General features: G+C 40.5%; 1 non-coding gene across 1 annotated transcript; it reads left to right on the forward strand.

Annotated features, from left to right (window-relative positions):
- The first annotated feature begins 3,602 nt into the window (after positions 1 to 3,602).
- Positions 3,603 to 3,709, forward strand: LOC145519251 (U6 spliceosomal RNA). The gene has a single exon (XR_014063668.1). It is a non-coding gene; the product is annotated as a U6 spliceosomal RNA (small nuclear RNA).
- Positions 3,710 to 21,170: the final 17,461 nt, after the last annotated feature.

The following is a 21,170-nucleotide window of genomic DNA, read 5'->3' on the forward strand; positions in this document are numbered from 1 at the left end:
GAAATGGATGTCTGAGAGTGGACCACTCCTTGAACATCTGCAATCAGGATTGATCTGGCCTAGCATTTTTAGGGTAATGGAGATGGGAGGGCTGGTTCCTCTCCTTTTCTCCTCTTTGGGTTTACGTGGGCAAAGTAATCCCCAAATCAAGGATTTCCCAGAGTCCTCAGGATCAAGCATGACATAGCTGGAATGGTGAACCTCTAGTTGTGCAGGGCCACCTCAGGCTAGATTTTGGGTGTCTAGTCCATGATCCATATATGTAAGAGTTTAACTGGGAGATTGCTAGTGTCTGTGAGATTGGTGTAGATAAAATTCTAGAGATTTGGCTCAAACAAGCCTTAGGAATAGAGTGTACATATAGATCAGTTGTTTGTTTTACTAAAGAGGAATCTGTTCCTACACTTGACAACATGTTTTGGGTTTCTTTGTTTGGAATCTTTACTTCCCAAGCATCATCAACAGACTTTTATTGAATTAGCCACTATGTGCAAAGAAAAATGGTAGCCATTATAGGTGGTATACCAAGTAGAAGTTACCCACACCCCGCTCAGCCATTAAAGCTTGTAGTCAAGTGGGAAATTCAGAAAGTCAAATGGGTGAATATTATTTTAAAATTCAAAGCAAACCAAAAACCTCTTTCAGCAAGTTAGATGTAAGAAAGACAAGCTAAGAGCAGAAATGAGATCTACAAACATGCATTGGAAATATAGATTTCTAACTGGAATGTTTAGGAAAATTTTTAAGAAGGAGATGAGTATTCAGGAGGGCTTTGAATGTTGGAAACAATATTAAAGACAGTGGAAACATCTCAGGTAGGGACTATCTAAGTAATTGAGGGGTGGGTAGAGCACAAGGTGGGCTGGGGGGTAGAGGTTAAAATAGCTTGATTCTGGCAGAGGCGAATGGAGCACTGGGAGATGAGGCTGAGCTGGCCAGCCAAAGACTGCTGGTAAAGAGTGTGGAATGCTGGGTAAAGGAGAATGGGCAAAGAGTACCTAAAAATGAGAACCATCAAATGTTGCTTTTTCCATTTCTTTAAACAAAATGGCAGTATGATAAATGGATAGGATTCCACTTTGTACAGTCCTAGCTCACTAATGAGATGGTGCCATTTCCTTCAGATTGGAGCATATGCCTGTGGACCACCAGACCTAGCCACTGAGAATGGGATGGATTATCTTGAATTCATGGACCTGGAATTCATGTGTGCTGGAGTTTGGGGCCTGCGTGTAATTTCCTTTCAAGAGAGAGAGGATCGCTTTGAGCTTCCTCCATTCAGCGTGTTTATAAAAACCTTGGAGAATTACTTTCCAGACCATGAGTGGGGGAAGCCGTTGTGTTTCATAGTGACCCTATAAACAAATGAAGATGCTTTTTTTTTTTTTTTTTTTGCAACAGGAGCAGACTGAGCAAAATCATTTTTGTGATTTGAGAATATAGCTGATTTCTGCTTTGGCTAAGGCATCTTTCTATGCTGACTTTCTCTTCCAAGGAGAATATTAATTATTTTTACTGGCAACACTTGAAATCTTCCCATGTAAAACTCAAGGTGTGAATGTCTAGAAATTGACACGGTGTAGCTGTGTGGTTCTCGTGGGAGTTCAGCAACTCTGGAGTGAAGTAAAGTGGGGGAAGACAAGGAGGAGTGACGGCCTTTATTTCTCCAGAGCACGTATCATGATTGCATATCAGAATTGTGCTTAGAAGACATCTTTGTGATATTGAATCTGAAGTTTCTATTAATATGATTAGTTTGATGAATTTATAGACTATCAAGGCTCATATTTTAAAAATTACTTTTTTTTTTTTAAATAAGAATGAATAACGTAAAAAAATACTTAGACACACTGGTTCTTGTCGCAGCACACGGGCTTCTCAAGGCGCATGGGCTTCTCTCTAGTCGTGGCACACAGGCCCAGTTGCCCTGTGGCATCTGGAATCTTAGTTTTCCAACCAAGGATTGAATTCATGTCCCTTGCATTGAAAGGCAGATTCTTAACCACTGGACCACCAGGGAAGTCTCATTATTTCCTTTTGTTATTGCATAGAGCAGCAACTGGTATGTTTTATTTGAAAATTAGAATAAGTTGAAGCAGAGAGTGAAACCGGAAATGGGATTCACCCCAAAGTGGGGTGATGATTCAATGGCTAATCCGTTATTAAGACAATAACATTGAGATCTTGGCCAGAGGACAGATCTCCCATGCAGTCCTGGCAGGGACTGGTTGAGTATTATCAGCCGAGTGGCCACAGGCAAAGTTGATTTTGTACAGAGATGGAAAGAAGGTGTTGTGCCAGGCAGGCAGCTCTAGCAGGTGCCTGAAATCCATCAAGTCTGGAAGACTGGGGTTTAGATGGCAACGTTTCACCCAGAATCCTGTGTTCTATTGGACACATGCTTGACCAAGCAGAGTGTAAGAAAATCCCATGAAGAATAGGTGGAGGACAGAAGAAGACCCTGAGGACAGCATGGCTGATGGGCCTGAGGGCTGAAGACATAAGAAGAATGGACAAGGACAAACAAGCAAGCTGTGGGTCCCCAGGAGCTTGTCTGAAAGTTCCTATGCAATTTTGCCCCTTGCAGAAAATTCTCCTTATCTCCAGCCCCTCTCCCTCAATCTCTCTCTAATAGTGGTTCAGTGAGTCAGCTAGATTTGCTGTCAGATTCCCAGACAGAATAAGGGTCAGGTGGGCTCTGAGGGGGAAATAAGGAAGGGAAGTCTGAGTTGCCTTGCTAGAGAACTTCTGGAATATTCCATTACTCTTGGCAAAAAAATATATAGACTTTTTCCAGAAGAGGCCAACTTGATCTAGTTGTAAGTACCCTTTTGATCAGCCCTTCTAACAATATGCCAGGTCCACAACACGATTTTCACAAAGCACAGAGTTCTAAAATGTTAAAGCCAGAAAATACTTAGGGATCATTCGGTCTAGAGGTTTTTGAACTTTTTCTCTTTTTAAAGCAGGGCAACCTTTTCTTCAAAAGAGATCAAACCAAGAAGCCCAACATGAAGTCATTTATAAATGGAACAGCTCTGGCTATCCCCAGCGGCTCTTCTGAAGCATCCCGGTAGAGAGGTGAACTGATTTTGTCAAAGTCATCTAGGCTGGGGAGGGATTCAGCAGACCCCAGAGTCAACTGGTCTCTCATACTCAGTCCAACACTCTGTTCATTGCACCGTGTCATATTGAATACTGATATGACAACCCACAAAGCTAAGATACAGAACTTCTGACCTGAAGATGTAAATGTGGTGCTGGTATTGTAAAGTTATGGGATAGCTAGTCAATAAACATATTCTTTTTTCTTGTTATATTCTGAGGAGCAATATCTTGTTATATTCCTGGGTAGCTGAGGTTTCTTGCAGACCTGATTCTGGGGACATTGAAAGGACAAGGAGTTCACTGTGCTGGATGGAAATTCTGCTGCTTAAGTCCTTTCATGTGATATTGACTCTCTATTTTGTTGCACCTTTATCTTTATTTTTAAAATTCATGGTACATATAAAGAAGTTTGTACAATATCTACATACAATCTAATAATAAAAATATGAACATCTTGGATCTCTCCCCAACCCTGCTTAAGAATGAGAATATTTGTGCTCACTTTGACAGCACATATACTAAAATTGAAGCAATACAGAAGAGATCAGCATGGCCCCTGCACAAGGATGATATGCAAATTCGTAAATTGTTCCATAGTTTTTTACTACTGTATTTGTTACCAAAAGTGGTTCTGCATATGCTACTGAAAAAAAAATCTGGAAATTGCTCATGTCCTGAGTATTAATAATAAAGTTGAAAAATGCTTTTATATTTATATATACAGAAAGAATGAGGATATTTCCAATACTGTTGAATCTCTCATATGTGCCCTGCTCCTATTCAATCTCCCTCTCTCCTAGTCACCAGTCTGAATCTTGTGTATTTGCTTGCTTTTCACTCTAGTTTTACCACCATATATGCATCTCTAAGAGGCTTCCCAGGTGGTATTAGAAATAAAGAACCTGCCTGCCAATGCAGGAGACATAAGAGATGAGAGTTTGATCCCTGGGTCAGAAAGATTCCCCTGGGGGAGGGCATGGCAACCCACTCCAGTATTCTTGCCTGGAGAATTCCATGGACAGAGGAGCCTGGTGGGCTACAGTTCATAGGATCACAAAGGGTTGGACACGACTAAAGAGACTTAGCACGCATGCCCAGCATGCATCTCTAATCAATGTATTATCTATTTTTGTCTATGTTTAACATTATAGAAATGGAATCATTTCTCATCTTTCTTCTTTTGCCCAGCATCATGCTCTAGAACATTTCTCTCATTGCAGAAAGCTGTGTCTATTATCTCTAGATATTTATCCCTGAAGTTGAGTCGAGATTAACCCAGGATGTTAGTTATTAGTATCTACTGTTGTGTAATGTTTTACGGTCTGAATAACCACCATGGATTTATTCATATTACAGTTGCTGGATATTTGGCTGCTGCTGCTACTGCTAAGTCGCTTCAGTCGTGTCCAACTCTGTGCGACCCCATAGACGGCAGCCCACCAGGCTCCACCGTCCCTGGGATTCTCCAGGCAAGAATACTGGAGTGGATTGCCATTTCCTTCTCCAGTGCATGAAAGGGAAAAGTGAAAGTGAAGTCGCTCAGTCATGTCTGACTCCTAGCGGCCCCATGGACTGCAGCCTACCAGGCTCCTCCATCCACGAGATTTTCCAGGCAAGAGTACTGGAGTGGGGTGCCATTGCCTTCTTCGGGATATTTGGTATATTTCTAAATTTTGCTTCTATAAAATGCTTCTGTGAATATTGTACCTTTTCTCTTCTGTAATTGCTGCTCTAGGATATACACTCAGGAGTAGATATGTTGGGTGAAGGGCGGAAACATTTTAAAATGTTACCAGGTAAGAATGAATAACTTCATTTTCTTCTCCCTCCGTTCCTCCTCCCTCCCTTCTTTCCTTCCTCTCTTCCCCTTCCTCTTCTTCTCTTCTCTCCTTTTCTTATCATTGGACCTTAGATGTTTAAATTGGATTAAACACAATTTTTGGCTCATGACACACTCTCATCATTGGACCATACAAGTTCTTCTCTTTATATATTCATCCATTCATCTATCTAATCATCCATTCATCTATTTGCCTATTAAAAACATACCATCTTGGATAAGGAAATGGTAACCCACTCCAGTATTCTTGCCAGGAGAATCTCATGGACAGAGGAGCCTGGTGGGCTGCACTCCATGGGGTCATAAACAGTCGGACATGACTGAGCATCTGAGCATCAGAAAATAAAAAAGTCTAGCTGATCCATTTTGCTGTGTAATAGAAACCAATACAACATTGTAAACCAACTATACTCCAATAAAAATTAATTTTAAAAAGAAGTGGAAAAAATGAGATAACAAAGGAATAGGTATACTATGATTCAGTTTTTAAAAAATAAAATGTATGTGAGTAGATACATACACAAAGGAAAAAAAAAACTGTTATACACATATAAAGGAAAAAAGCTTACTTTCACATGGAAGTGAAATAATGTGTGATTTTTTTTCCTTTGGCGTATCCATAGTTTTCTAAACTGTCTCTTCTTCTACTTTCTACCTTAACTTTTGTAATTAAAAAAATAATAAATGTTGATGCTTGAAGGAAAAACAAACAAACAAAAAAATACCATCTGACCAATAGGCGGATGTTTACCAATTACTTAGCAATTACTTGTGTCCTCTTCTCTTACTTATCTTGTTCTTTTGCCTCCCCTGCAGAGGTAATGACTATATTGAATTTTGAATTGTAATATATATATATATATATTTTTTTTTTCAACTTTTTAGGAAAAGTTATTTTTGGGTACCCATACACCATGATACAGTACCAATCATGGTATAGAAAATTACCCCAAATGCTAGTATCTTAAAACAACAATTATCATTTATTATCTCAGAATTACTGTGGGTCAGGAATTCAGAGAGGGCACATCTGGGTGGCTTATCTCTGCTCCATGAAGTTTTCTGTGATCTCAACTGGAAGACTCAAATCCCGAGGGGCCTGGAATCATCTGAAGGGTTGACAGGGCCTACAGGACCCACTGCTAAGGTGCTCCCCACCATGGCTGGCCATGGGGGGACTGGTAGGATGCTTCCTCTCCATGTGGGTCCCTCTACATGCTGTCTTCTCTCAGGGCTGCTGTGTGTCCCCATGACATGGCATCTTGCTTTAGTGAGCATATCAACTATTGTTTCTTCTAGCCCAGATGCCATTTCAAAGAATAACATGATGAAAATCATAATGTTTCTCCATTTTCTTGTTTAAAATAGATAAGGATCTTGAATTTGTAGAAAAATAATCTATAAACTATTCAAGTGGAATAACAGGCTCTTGGTTATCAGTTACAATCTAGGGCATGTGAATCAGTGAGACACTGGCTGCAAAAAGTCAACATGTTTTACTTGTCATTTAAGGGTGTTGGAAACTAAAAAACATCGTGGAAGAGAAAGATGATTTCATCCCAGCAAATGTGCTGCTACTTTTGAGCCCAGGCACTGTGCCACAGGAAAGAAAGGATGCCTCCAGAGGAAAGTGGTTATGGGGAAATAGATAAGATATAAGCGTGAATATGAATATATGTGGGAGAGATGAAATAGGGTAGGGAGAGGCAGGAGCTGGTTTTAATGAAAGCAGAGTGAAAAGGTTAGTATTATTCAGCCCAGAAAGGTAAAGTCTGAGAGAATTCAATAACAAAGAAGATGCAGATGTCCTGAATTTCTTAAGAAGTTGTCTTTGAGAGGTTGTTGCTGTTGTTCAATCACCCAGCTGTGTCTGACTCTTTGCGACACCAGGGACTGCAGCACGCCAGGCTTCCCTGTCCCTTACCATCTCCTGAAGTTTGCTCAAGTTCATGTCCATTGCATTGGTGATACCATCCAGCCATCTCATCCTCTATCACACTCTTCTCCTTCTGCCCTCAATCTTTCCCAGTATCAGGGACTTTTCCAATGAGTCGGCCGTTTACATCAGGTGACCAAAATACTGGAGGTTTAGTTTTAGCATCAGTTGTTCCAATGAGTATTCAGGGTTGATTTCCTTTAAGATTGACTGCTTTGATCTCTTTGCTGTCCAAGGCACTCTCAAGAGTCTTCTCCAACACCACGGTTTGAAGTTATCAATTCTTTGGCACTCTGCCTTCTTTACCGTCCAGCTCTCACAACCATACATGACCACTGGGAAGACCATAGCCTTGACTATACAGACCTTTGTCAGCAGAGTAATGTCTCTGCTTTTCAACACCCTGTTTAGGTTTGTCATAGCTTTCCTGCCAAGAAGCAATCATCTTCTGATTTCATGGCTGCAGTTGCCATCTGCAGCAATTTTAGAGCCCAAGAAGAGGAAATCTGTCACTACTTCCACCTTTTCCCCTTCTATTTGCCAGATCTTAGTTTTTTTAATATTTAGTTTTTTCACTCCTTTATCCTCATCAAGAGGTTCTTTAGTTCCTCTTCACTTTCTGCCATTAGGGTGGTATCGTTCCTGTATCTGAGGTTGTTGTTTCTCCCTCCTGTCTTGATTCCAGCTTGTAACTCATCCAGCCCAACATTTCTCATGACGTGCTCAGTGTATAGGTTAAATAAACAAGGTGACAGCAGACAGCCATGTCAAACTCCTTTCTCAATCATGAACTGATCAGGTGTTCCATAGAAGATTCTAACTGTTGCTTCTTGATCTGCATACAGGTTTCTCAGGAGACAGGTAAGATGGTCTGGAATTCCCATCTCTTTAAGAGCTTTGCACTGTTTGTTATGATCCCCACAGTCTAAGGCTTTAGTGTAGTTGATGAAGCAGAGGTAGATGTTTTTCTGGAATTCTCTTGCTTTCTCTATGATCCAGTGAATGTTGGCAGTTTGATCTCTGGTTTCTCTGCCTTTTCTAAACCCAGCTTGGATGCCTGGAAGTTCTTGGTTCACATAATGCTGAAGCCTAGCATGTAAGATTCTAAGCATGACCTTGCTAGCACGGGAGATGAGTGCAATTGTCTGACGGTTTGAACATTCTTTAGTACTGCCCTTCTTGGGAATTGAAATGAGGATTGACCTTTTCCAGTCCTGTGGCCACTGCTGGGTCTTCCAGATTTGGTGACATATTGACTACAACGCTTTGATCATCTTTTAGGGTTTTGAATAGCTCTAGTGGAATTCCATCACCTCCACCTGCCTTATTGACAGCAGTGCTTCCTAAGGCTCAACTTACTTGACTTCACTTTCCAGAATGTCTGGCTCTGGGTGACTGACCATACCATTGTAGTTATCTGGTTCATTAAGATCTTTTTTGTACAGTTCTTCCATGTATTCTTTCCATCTCTTTATCTTTGAAAAGTAAACTTTGCATAATATAAGAAAGTCCCACTTCGTATAGGGGAGAATGCACTTTTGTTTCTTACTACTCTAGGATTGAGTCAATTTCTGAAAATATAAATCTAGAAGGGTTACATGTTTATGGTTGACAGAACTGACTATGGAGGGAAGAGCTTTGGTTTTTGTGTTTATTTTGGGTTCTGATCTGACTTTTTGAGTTCACAACCAAGAGGACAACTCTGACTTCCATAAGATGCTTTTTAGGGTCTCTGTCATAGCTGGTATCCTGAATCGGAAGAGCAACTTTTCTGTTTTTATAGAAGAAGGCTTACATGTCTCAAGCATCTTCTGATCTCCCAAGAGAGAGATCTACAGGAGTGTAGGAGGATCCACAGATGCTGCTTGCACTTTGGATTAGTGATGTGCCAGTGCTTTGATAGCAGTTGGTAGTTCATACATTTTTTTTTGGTAAAAAGTGGAGTGAGGGGAGCTAAACCCCAGTGGTTGGCAGGGGTCACAGGGATTACTATGGGCTCATGAATTACTGCCAATATCCAGTGACGCTGGCCAGCAAGTTTGAATTCTGTGTGGATGGAATAAGCCTTGGGACAGAGTAAGAAAGAAAAGCCTAATGAATTCTGTTAAAGAAGCCTCACTTGGACCCTAGTTCAGTTGGTTCCATTAAGAAACCCATATGGCAATGGACAAAAATGAGATTCTTTTATGTTTTTAACAGGTTTCATCCAGAAAAATCCAAGATCTATTTAATTTTGGGTTTCTAGCTTCCTTCATTTAGCCATCTGAATCAAGGATATGGGTGCATTGCAATCCAAAAACCACATTTCCCTGAATTATTTTATAAATGATAGAAATATCTGGAACTTTAATGCCATAGGATCGTGTGACTAGAGATGAATTGATGTTTAAATGGATCTCCAAGCCTCAGGAGGACAGGTACAGTGTCTGTCTAGCTCATCATCATGTTCTGTTACCTCTCTTAGTGACTGGCATATAATAGATGCACAAAATAATTGGGTTAATAATTAATAAGTAAAGTAAGGATGACTTGAGCTTCCCTGGTGGCTCAGTGGTAAAGAATCCTCTTGCCAATGCAGGAGATGCAGGTTCAATCCCTGGGTCAGGAAGATCCCCTGGAGAAGGAAATGGCAACCCACTCAAGTATTCTTACCTGGAGAATCCCATGGACAGAGGAGCCCGGCTGACTACATACAGTCCATAGGGTCACAAAGAGTCAGACATGACTTAGCAACTAAACAACAAAGATGACTTGGGGTTTTCTATCTATTTATTTATAGTTATGTGTATTAAGTAGATCTATTGGGCTTTTAGATCTTAATTTGTCCCATCTAATAGTTATTTAACTCTTGAGATATTTTCAGCATGGTTAAGTTTGTTTCTAAAAAATGAAAATAAAGATCTAACTAGGTAATTTCACTGGAAATGAGCACTGGGGGAGATGGAATTGGATTCTTAATTGGTGGCTCTAAGAAAATTCATGCTTGAATTCTTCTGGTGTGAGAGAGTATCGCCCTTCAGATCTTAAGAGTTCTTAAAAGGGAGGTGTAGTATTTCAGAAACAACCCTTTCAAGCCATAATGCCTTTCATCAAAGGCTTTTAAAGCACTTTGTCTTTAACAGGGCCCACATCTACTTCTGCTCAGCTCACACACATGCCTCCCTTTGAGGTCAGTAGAGGCTAAAAGTACTGAGAAAACAAGCCAATGTAGGTAGTGGAGGCTGCAACCTAGTCATATTTCAGTCTCGAATGTGAGTGTGTATACCTGAGACTTCAAAGAAGTCTATGTAGGCCAGAATGAAATCAAGCATGAAGTCCAAAGAAAACCAGCTGTCAGATGAGTGGAATTTAGGTCTCACCATTTGAATTCTTGCAGAATGGAATAGTTTGCCATGGAAGGTAGTGAGTTCTTCATCATGGGAGATATTCAAGCTGAGGTTGACTGACCTCTTGATTGGCAGTGAAATGGTGGAGGGGGTGAGCAGGACCTACATTTTAGATGGAAGAACCAGCTTCATGGTCTATGAGAATCCTCATCCCTTCATGTCTAAGAGTCTGAAATTAAGTCTGCCTCTTCTTCCTGGAACAGGCCATCATTAAATCTACGATTTACTGGGACCCTCATCTACCCACATTCCCCACTACACCCCATTACTTAAGCTTAGTGAGATAGAGGCAAGTGACTCCACCTCAAATAACTGTCTATTTGGCATCAGAAATGAATTAAAAATGGAACTCCCATTGACTAGGGTGCATTCATCACTGATATTCCAAATGAAAACTCTGAGCCTGGAGGGAATCTGAATCACCAATGATTTGGTTGGGTTTCCTATTCTAGGCTTGTCAAGGCAGGATATGGCTCTGGTAGATTTTATCATGGCTAATCAAGTCATTAATTGTCTGTGTTGTGTTTTCACGGGAATGTGTGTCTGAGTGTGATTGCTTTGGGGAAATTATTGTGTTTGCTTAGTCTGGTGCGTGGTTCTCAAACCCCAGTGTGCATCAGAATTACCTCCGGGCTTGTTTAAAAGACAGACTGCAGAGCCCCACTCTCAGATTTTCTGATTCAGTAGGTCTGGAATGTGGCCAAAGAAGTTGCCTTTTTAGCAATTTTCTAGCTGTATTGTTTTCTAATGCTGCTGTAACAAATTATCACAAATTCAGGGGCTTAAAACAACACTAATGTGTTATCTTAACGTTCTGGGGATCAGAAGTCCAAAATGGGTCTCACTGGGAGAAAATCAAGGTGTTGGCGGGGTTGTGTGGAGGCTCCAGGGGAGAATCCGTTTCCTTGTACTTTTCAGCTTCTGGATGCTGCCTGGCATTCCTTCCCTCCCCATGGCCCCCTTCCATCTTCAAAGCCAGCAACTGAATTGAGTTTTTCTCACAATGTCCTCGCTCTGGTTCTTCCCTTGTATAAGGACCTTTATAATGGCATTGGGCTCACTTCGGTGATCTTATTTTATTTTTTCTTCATATATATATATTTTATTGAGGTATATAGTTAACTTCCTTCCCCTGTGGGAGGGGGCTTCCCTTGTGGCTCAGCTGGTAAAGAATCCACCTGTGATGCGGGAGACCTGGGTTTGATTCCTGGGTTGGGAAGATCCCCTGGAGAAGGGAAAGGCTACGCACTTCAGTATTTTTGCCTGGAGAATTCCATTGACTGAATAGTCCATGGGGTCACAAAGAGTCGGACACGACTGAACAGTTTTCACTTTCACTTTCATAGTTAACAATGTTTCAGGTACACAGCAAGGTGATTCACTTGTCTATATACACATATGTTATCTTTGAAATTATTTTCCATTATAGGTTATAAGATATTGACTATAGTTCCCTGTACTATACAGTAAACTTTAATTGATTGTTGCAGATCTGTTTTTTAAAATTAGAAATCTAGCATTCTATTCATCCTAAGTCAAGCAAGTGGGTAATCTTTTTTAAAAAATTTATCTATTTTTTAATTGAAGAATAATTGCTTTACAAAATTTTGTTGGTTTCTGCCAAGCATCAATATGAATCATCCATAGGTATACATACGTCCTCTCCCTCATGAGCCTCAGTTCCCATCTCCCTCCCCATCAAACCCCTCTAGGTTGTTACAGAGCCCCTGTTTGAGTTCCCAGAGTCAGGTAAGATGTATGGAGAGAGTAACATGGAAACTTACATTACCATGTGTAAAATAGATAGCCAGTGGGTAATCTTATTTTAAAGCAAGCTGATTCACAGCCTTAAATTCATCTCCAAACTTAATTTCTCCTACCTGTGAAAGTGGTATGTTCACAGGTCCCAAGGATAAGGACAGAGACATCTTTGAGGGCCATGAAGTGACTGAGTACGCATGCGTGCATTCTGCCAATTCCATGACAGGTGCTGTTCGTGCTGCTGGCCCGAGGTCCATGTTTTGAGAACCTTTGGTTTAGTGACTCAGGAACTGATCAAAGGCTGCAGAAGTATGGGTTGGGGGGATGGCTTGTCACTAAAATTGGGCAGGAACATGCAGGTCTTATGGCGAACTACCATTCCATGTGGTTTAAGATTTTTCTAAAAAATATTTCTACTTATTTTTTGGCTGTGTTGGGTCTTAGTTGCCGCACGCAGGATCTTCACTATGTCTCGTGGGATCTTTAGTTGAAGTGCATGGACTCTCAAGTTGTGGCACGTGGGCTCAGTACTGTGGTGCATGAGCTTAGTTGTTTCGTAGCAGGTGGGATCTTAGTTCGCTGACCAGGGATTGACCCCACATCTCCTGCATTACAAGGTGGATTCTTAACTGCTGCACCATGAGGGAAATCCCTGTTTTAAAATTTAATCACACTTTTATGCAAAATACTACTGTGTAAGATATTAATCCCAAGATCCCTATGGACATCCAAAGAGGAAGCCTATTTCACAGGACTCCAACATTCTGCTGGGCTCCCATTAGTCTATATAACCCCTTGGACCTGTATCATCTTTGCTGCTGCCATGATTATTACATCACAAAGTTTCCCCTTTTTTTAACCTGTGGAGATCCTGCTCCTTTTTAAGTCTCTGGAGTGATGTCTTTCCTAATTGCTCTAGCTCAACGTTATCTTGTTAGTTTACTAGATGCCCTCACAAATGAAATCATTTGTTCCCATAACAGTGCCGTGAAGTAGGTAGTTTCCCTATTTCACAGATGCAGAGAACAAGGCAGCAGCAAGTTTTAGTAAGCTGCTCAAGTTCATTCAGCACTGGCAGGCCTGGGGACTCACTTTCTGCAATGGACTAAATGTTTGGTTCCCTCAACTTCATATGTTGAAGCCTAACCCCTCGCGTGATGATGCTTGCAGATGGGGTCTTGGAAGGTGATTAGGTCATGAGGGTGGAGTCCTCATGAATGGAATTAGTGTCCTTTGAAGAGTCCTCAGAGAGCTCTGGCCCTTCTGCACCAGAGGACGCAGAGAGAAGATGGCACTTGATGAACCAGGATGCAGTTTCTTACCAAACATCAAGTCAGCAGATGCTGTGATCTTGGACTTCCCTGCTCCAGAACTGTGAGAAATAAGTGTCTGTTGTTTGAGCTGCCCAGTTTATGTTATTTCTGTTACAACAGCCACAACAGACTAAGAACATCCCTCAAGCTGTGACTCAGGATCTGAGCTTATCCAGCACTGGGAAGGATGTGTATTTTTGAGGAATTCATATCTACTGAATTCCAGGTTGACTGACCAAACCTCAGCCTCAGATGAGCCGGATACCCTCAGAGTCTGTGACATCCTCCTTAAGCTCCTTCCTTGTCAGTCTGTGTCAGAGGAAAACTCTCTCTTGTTATGCTACTCTTTATTGGGTAGCAGGGTTTTGTTTTGGTTTTTTTGTTGTTTTTTTCTGCTCTTGTAAATGGATGTAGATTTCCTTGCATGTGAATTTAACTTGTCAAATAGAAATATTGTCATTATAATTATTATGTACAATTGAGATGAGCTGCTGTCATTCAGAGCTTCATTCCTAGAGTCTCAAAGAAAAACTATTGCAATGATGAGTATCCTAGATTTAGAGAAAGATTTATTACAATCAAACACTAGCAGCAATGTGTTTTCTGCAATCTGTAAACCTTGTGTACCATGACACAGATGGTCATTATTTTTTTCTTTCACTTAGAAAATATCTTGATCATCAGGCCCATGATTCTGATCTGGGTGAAAGGTTATAAGATTAGACTAGCTTCTTGGGATAGGAGAGGGAAGAGGAGGGCCAAAGACCTACAAAAAATTACAACCGCAGGGTAATTTTGTAAAACACTTGTATGAGTAGATGGTGATTCAGCACCAGTTTTTCTTTTTTTTTCCTTTTTCTTTTTCAAATATATATTTTATTTTTAGGTGGGTGAGTAGAATTAAAAAAAACAAACAAAACAATGGATGGACATGGAATTAAGACAGCCTGATACCTCCTCTGGTCTTTCTCACTTCTGGTCTTTCATGGAAAGGATCCTGCTGCATTCATTTCCTTGAGGATGTGAATGAATAGGCTGAAATCAATAACATTTTTCTGCTGCTTGGGAAAGCTTGTTGGGTCAGTTCCCCTGAGTGGTCATGAGACAGTGCCCTGCCCAGCAGGTGTGTCCCTGAAGTGCATCTGTCATCAAAAAGGGAATTCCTCCTCATTGCAAATGAAGTGTGATTGCTTGTCAGGTGAGTGAGTGCTGGTGAGGCCTGGGTCCCTGCCAAGCTTGTGAGGGTTTGGCTGTTGGAAGCATTCTGGGATGTAAGGAAACATTCCCTTGTAAACCCAGGGAGTAAAACTCACTGTAATCTGATTAGTACTGTGATGAAAGATTCCGTCACTTCAAATTCTTAGGTTATGCCTGAACATTCAGGAGAAATGTTAAATTAATTGACTAAAATATGAAAATTCAATAGAAGTTTTTAATGTTCTTCACTATATCCTAAAGCACTGTCAGAACATGAAATTAATATGGTAAATTTCCTTCTGAGTAATAGCTAGTGAATATCCACAAAACCAATATACAGACTTCCTAATTTTTGACTGGTTACCAAATCAAGGTATTTCTAGAAGAGAACTAGTTTCAAGATCAGTAGATAACAGGGACTTTAGGAGATGCCATGATGATGGTGGTGATGAAAAAAAATTATAGCAATTAACATTTATGGAGTGTTCTTTACACGTATGACTACATTTAATCCTTGAACAACCTAATGAGGTAGGTGCCATAGACTCATTTTACAGATGAGGAGATTGAGGCTTACAAACTTAACAAACTTGCCCAAGGTACACAGCTAGTGAGTTTCAGAATTGAAATTCAGGTCAGTCATTCTGATTCTAGAAACTGTGCTCTATTTACTGTCTCCTCATATTACGAGAAATAAGTTAATTCTTTCTCTCTCTTTCTGCAGACTTCATTCCTTTTCATTTTGTTAATTTTCTTTATATTACATGATTTCCCAAGCATTGAATAAACACTTTTTATGTGCTAGGCATGATGTTAAGAGGCAAAGATTCAAAGAGCAGCAAGGCTCAGACACTGCCTGCAAGAAACTTGCAGGTAATCTTGCCTTCTTTACTGCCCCTGTCTCCTCTTCCTCACCTTCCTCTTTCTCCTTCATCCTCCTCCTCACTTTCACCCTCACTGGCAGGCATAGCAGATGACTGAGGCTACTCTACAAGACTTAAGAATTTCTCCTCTGAGTGAACTTTAACTGCTGAAGGTAGAAAAAGTTAGAAGGCAACTATCTCCTTGCCAGGGGAATTCTGACAGGAGAAAGACAGATGTGAAGGGAAATGGTGCTAAAAATACCACCAAGATGTGAAGGACAGACCGATAGCCAGAGTCTTCAGAATGAGACAGTGTGAAGCTGGAGAAGGTGAAAATAACATTTGGTCCATGATCACTCCCAGAGTGATAATGATCTGCTTGTATGTGTCTACAGGGTGTGTGCACACAGGAAATGAGATGGTTGCACAGAGTTCTTCAGATTAACCTGCCAGAAAGATTAAAAGGGGCAGGGAGGGGAGGAAATGATTGATTATAATCCCTAAATAGATCTCTCTCTCTCTCTTTAGACCTTACATGCCATTTCATACTCTGGGCCTGCTCATAAAAAATCATAAAAATAGTTCTTATTTGAACTATTTTTGGATATTCCCTTGGCTTTTAAAAGACATACTTCCCAGGAATCTAGAGAAACCCCTATGAAATCATATGGGCCCCAATGGCAGAACACAGTCTTTTTCTCCTGATATTTTATTCCATTTATCTCAAATGATCAGAATTTAATGAAATTTGAGTTCATGACTCTATTCCTGAGATGTACTGCCAGATTAAGTGAAAGCGTGCATGTAAAAGCACTTTCCAAAGGATTAAAAATGGTCGTGAAATCACTTTATGATACCAACCCCCAAAGCCTTTTACCCCTTTCTGCTTAGATATCTTCTTACAACGGTCTACTCTGAGATTGTATTTGTTATTAGAAGCTTTGCAAAGGCCTCTAAAATGACTGTGAAAATGAGACTTCTGCATTTGTAGGTTCCTGCTTTTTTGGATTGTCATGAATCACTGTGCTCCTGGCCATTCTTCCAATGAGAGGTCTCCTGAGAATGTGGAGGTGTCTCAGTGGACCTTGCTCCACTGGAGAAGCTGCAGTTTTAGATGCTGTGTTTATTACTCAGTGTTCTCCAGAGAACAAAATCAATAGGATACACGTGTGTCTTATTGATATATAGTTGTGTGTGTATGTGAGAGAGATTTATTAATTTATGGATTTACTTATTTATCAATCATGAGATTGCAGTGGCTAGCAAGTCTGAAATCCATAGGGAGGCCAGAAGGTTAGAAACTCAGGCAGAATTTCCATATTATAGTCTGGAGTCAGAATTTCTTCTTCAGGAAAACTCTCTTTTCTCTTGAGTCCTTCAACTGATTGGATGAGGCTCACCCACATTATAGAGGGCAATCTGCTTTACATAAAGTCTACTGATTGTAAATGTTAATCACATTTTAGAAGTACCTCCATAGCAATATCTAGGTTAGTGTTTGACCAAACAGTTGGGCACCATATCTTAGTCAAGTTGACACATCAAATTAGTCATCACAGATGTCCAGGCAGAGCCCAGGGTTATTTGGGGATCATGTTCAGAGTAGGAGGATGACAGGGCTTGTCTTATGACTAAGGTCAAACTCATGTTGTATGGTTGTGACCTCTTTCCTAAATAATACAGACTGTATTTCATGCAGGACAAATGTAGGCCATCCACAGGGCCTGGCCTGAAAGTTAGGCCAGATGGAGAGTGCCAGGTGGCAGCACAGATTCATGGACCTAAATCATAGAATGTTAAGGTGAGGGTCTTCAGAGACAAAAACCTCTGGGGAGCCCCTTTGGCATCTTTGTCTAAGTTAGAAAAAGGTTCCCCCTACTTCTGAGTGGATGTAGCCCCTAGCCAGGAGGCATGGTGAGCTCTGAAAGTCACGCCCCACCAGACACCTTACCCAGGTGTCCTTGTGTTGTGGACAACCCTGCCAACCACAGGTATTGGTTTTGTTCATTATTTTATAGGTGAAAAACTGACTCCAGATATTGGTGATGTTGCCAAAGGATGTGCTCAGGGTAACCCTGAATTTAGAATATTAGATTCTGAAACTAGAGTTTTGAGTAGCCCAATGACATGTATCTTATTCTTTGGGAGAGCAAGCCAGAGGAGGTGTGGGCAGGAAAGAACCCTCCTCTTCAAAAGTCTGGTCACCCTCCGTACCAACTTACCAATTTCAGAGTTACTAAATTTATTATAAACTAAAAATGCCCTCTGAAAGTATTGCTTCATTCACATATTATCATTGAATGACTTCACTCAAATGATAATAGTGGTAATTCTTTACATCTAAAAAATACCTAATAGTTTTCAAATACACACACTATTTTATTCCCAAGATCATAAGAATTTCCTGGCTATTAAGGACTTTATTGAGGAAATTCATAGCCAATGACTCCAAGAAGCATTAAAAATATTTTTCTAAGCATACTTTCTATTGAAGTATAACACATATACATTAAAGTACACAAACTGTTTCAGTGTAGAGCTCAACGAATTTTTACAACCTGAATACAACTATGTAACCCCCACCCAGATCAAGAAATAGAATATCAGCAGTAGCCTAAGAATCCCCTTTCTTTAAAAATGTTGATGCTGAACCTTTCCTAAAGACACACTGTACAAAGAGAACACAAGGAAAAATCCTAGTCAAATCTATGCATCAGGCTGGGGTTAGATTAATCTGTGCTCAGCAAATTAAGGATGAAGAATGAGAAAGATACTAATTAATTCCTGGCTTTAATTGCTTTTAAAGCTTTTCTAAACCTTAACAATGTTTATTTCTTTTGACCCAGTGATTTTGATTCTTGGAATCTATCAGACTCAGAGAGACTTCCATAAAAGTTGAGAAATAGAATTCAACCTAAGCATTAGCAATAAAGGCTCAGTTAAATCAATTTTTCATTGACTGGTAAATGAACTATTATGCAATGATTAAGCATATTGGAATCTTTGATTAAATGCTCATGACACAGTGAGAAGTAAAAAGGCAAGATACAGGAATTGTATGTATATTAGATAATAGTTGTCTCAAATTTTGTTAAAAATGTCTAAACAATTGGAAAAAAATACATGAAAACATAAACAATGGTGATCTCTAGGTGTGAAACTGTAGCCAATTTTAATTTCATGCATTTTGTTTTCTGTACATTTTTAGAAATTAAGTATTTCTAAATGAATATGTTACTTTAATAACAAAATATTTAGAAACTTTTTACAAAACCATTTGCCTTTGATATTTGTCTACTTATTAAATAACTATTTTTGTTAAAAATAAATAAGAGGCTGAAAAATATGCTTACTTTCTCATCAGGAAAAGACACAATAATTCCTTTTCCCACATTCTACAACCTTGACCTACTCTTATGGCCTCACTGAAATTACATGTACAGCTCTTTCTAATATAACACAAACCTTTTGAAAACTGATACTACAAATGACATGGAGCCAAACCAACGGCAAGCATTCTTAATATTTTTGTCACTCTTGAAACACATTTATAACCATTAAGAAAACATATTCTTATCTACAGTATGGGTTTCAAAGATTGTGGGTTGTTTTATTTTTCCTAGTTCTTCAAAAATTGATCATCTATACAGCGCATACTTGGCAATTCTCAATCAAAATATCCTGTCCCCTAAATATCTCTATTAAGTAGGAGAAAGGGTTTAATTTTTTTTTCCTTTGCACTTAAAACCACGTACCCAATATATAATCAGCATGTGCATAGGTATACTTGTCCAGTTGTTCAAGTGAGGGTGGGGTAGAGATGGGGTCATGGACTTGGAGTTGAGTTTTGCAGTTTTTGCAACCTTGAGAAGGTGAGCAAAAGTCTTTGTGCCTTAGTTTGCCTCTAGGAAATGAAACTCAGAGATGTGCTGATTTTTAAGAGCTGAACTGAGTTGCGTTTGTGGATGAGATCAGTGTTAATAGAAGAGGAGAGGGGAAGGGAGGTCTGCCCTGGGAGAGCATGGTTGGGCGAGAAGGGACGAGGCCCCTGGGCAGAGCAGACAGGGCTTAGGTCATGGTGAAGGGGCATGGAAGGTGAGTGATTCTCTTTGTAATAGTAGAATACTAGGGCTCAAAGAATCCTCACTGATCATCCCTCCCAGCAAACTCATTTTGAGGGCAAACTGGATATAAGACAAATTAGCTATCTGGCTAGGAGAGGGATCCAATTAGCAACAAAGGTAGGATTCAAACCAGGTATTTGATTTTCTGCTCTAGCCTGTCTTTCTCCTTCCATGGTCCTATGCCAAATAACTATCTAAACAGAGTGACTCTCTAAGGATACCCATGGGAAAAGAGTATCTTTCCCAAACCAGATACTTTATCAAGTGGCACCGCCTTTCCTTAAGAGCAACAGCCCTGGTACCACCCTAGTGGCCCAATGGTTAAGAATTCACCTGCCAATGCAGGGGAAATGGGTTCCATCCATCCCTGATCTGAGGGGATAGCATGTGCTGCAGGGCAACTCAGCTTGTGTGCCACAACTACTGAAGCCCATCGCCTAGAGCCCATGCTCCAAAACAAGAGAAGCCACTGCAACGAGAAGCCCCTGCTTGCCTAAACTTTCCAGAAAGCCCTCTGGAAGCAATGAGGACCCAGTGCAGCCAAATAAATAAACAAATAAACTAGCGTTAAAAACAAAAAAAGAGCTGCAGTGCAGCTGCTGCCATTTTCAGAAGCCAATGTCACTTGCCTATCCCTTGGGGCTTTCTAGGCCAGCTCCATGGCTTATTACATAGCCAAAGAGTAGGAGAGACTGGTTGCTGAGAAACACAAGGTTTGAGTATTTCATAGTTTGGGTTTGGTTAGAAGCTAAACCTGAAACAGTGATTTGAGGGCAAGTAGTTGGCTCAGACAGAGGAGCCTGGTGGGCTACAGTCCATAGTGTGTGCTCTCAGAGTTGGACACAACTGAAGTGACTTAACATACACACAGTTGGCTCAGGAGGTGATTCTGGGAAACACCACTCGGGGATCAGGAAGTGAGACAGAGAAGAGAAGAAAGCCAGTAAACGGTGTGTGGTCAAACCAGCTACCATTGTGGGTAATGGGAGCTCAGCTCTCTGGGAGACCATGTAGGATATATTAAATATTCCCTTAGAGCGGGCTTTGTCACCTCAGCACTGTTGACATTTGGGGCTGGATCACTTTTTGTTGTAGGGGATGTGTTGTTAGATATTTAGGCTGCATTTCTACTCATTGGATGGTAATAGCATCTTCCTGTTCTCTCCACCCCCACTCCCTTCCAGGATTGTGACAACCCAAAAGGTCTCCAGACATTGCCAATGCCCCCTTAGGGAGCAAGGTTGCCCAGGGTTGAGATTAGGGAAACCAAGGAAGACTTTCAGAAGAGAATGGTAGTAAGCCAAGATCTAAAGAAAGTAGGAATTACCTGGATAAAGAAGGCAGGGAAGAGCATTCCAGTAAGTGGAAGGAGTATATGGAATGGGTCCATGGATAGAAGAAGCATGGTTATCCTGAAGAATGAAAAGAAGGCCAGTGTGCCTGGGCAGAGAGAGCAGGGAACCCTTAGTTAGGATTTTAATCCTTAGAGTAAAACTATGAAGAAGCTATGGTATGTTGACCAGTGGAAAGTTGTTCCAGGGAAGGTGAATGAAGGAGTGGGTAAATACAACCAGATTTCTATTTTAAAAAGATCATTCTGGCTCCAGGGTCTAGAATATTGGAGAAGGGCAACAGTAGACAC

Source organism: Giraffa tippelskirchi, chromosome 8 (assembly GCF_054371585.1).
Source record: "Giraffa tippelskirchi isolate mGirTip1 chromosome 8, T2T-mGirTip1v1.2.pri, whole genome shotgun sequence".
Classification (NCBI taxonomy): Eukaryota; Metazoa; Chordata; class Mammalia; order Artiodactyla; family Giraffidae; genus Giraffa; species Giraffa tippelskirchi.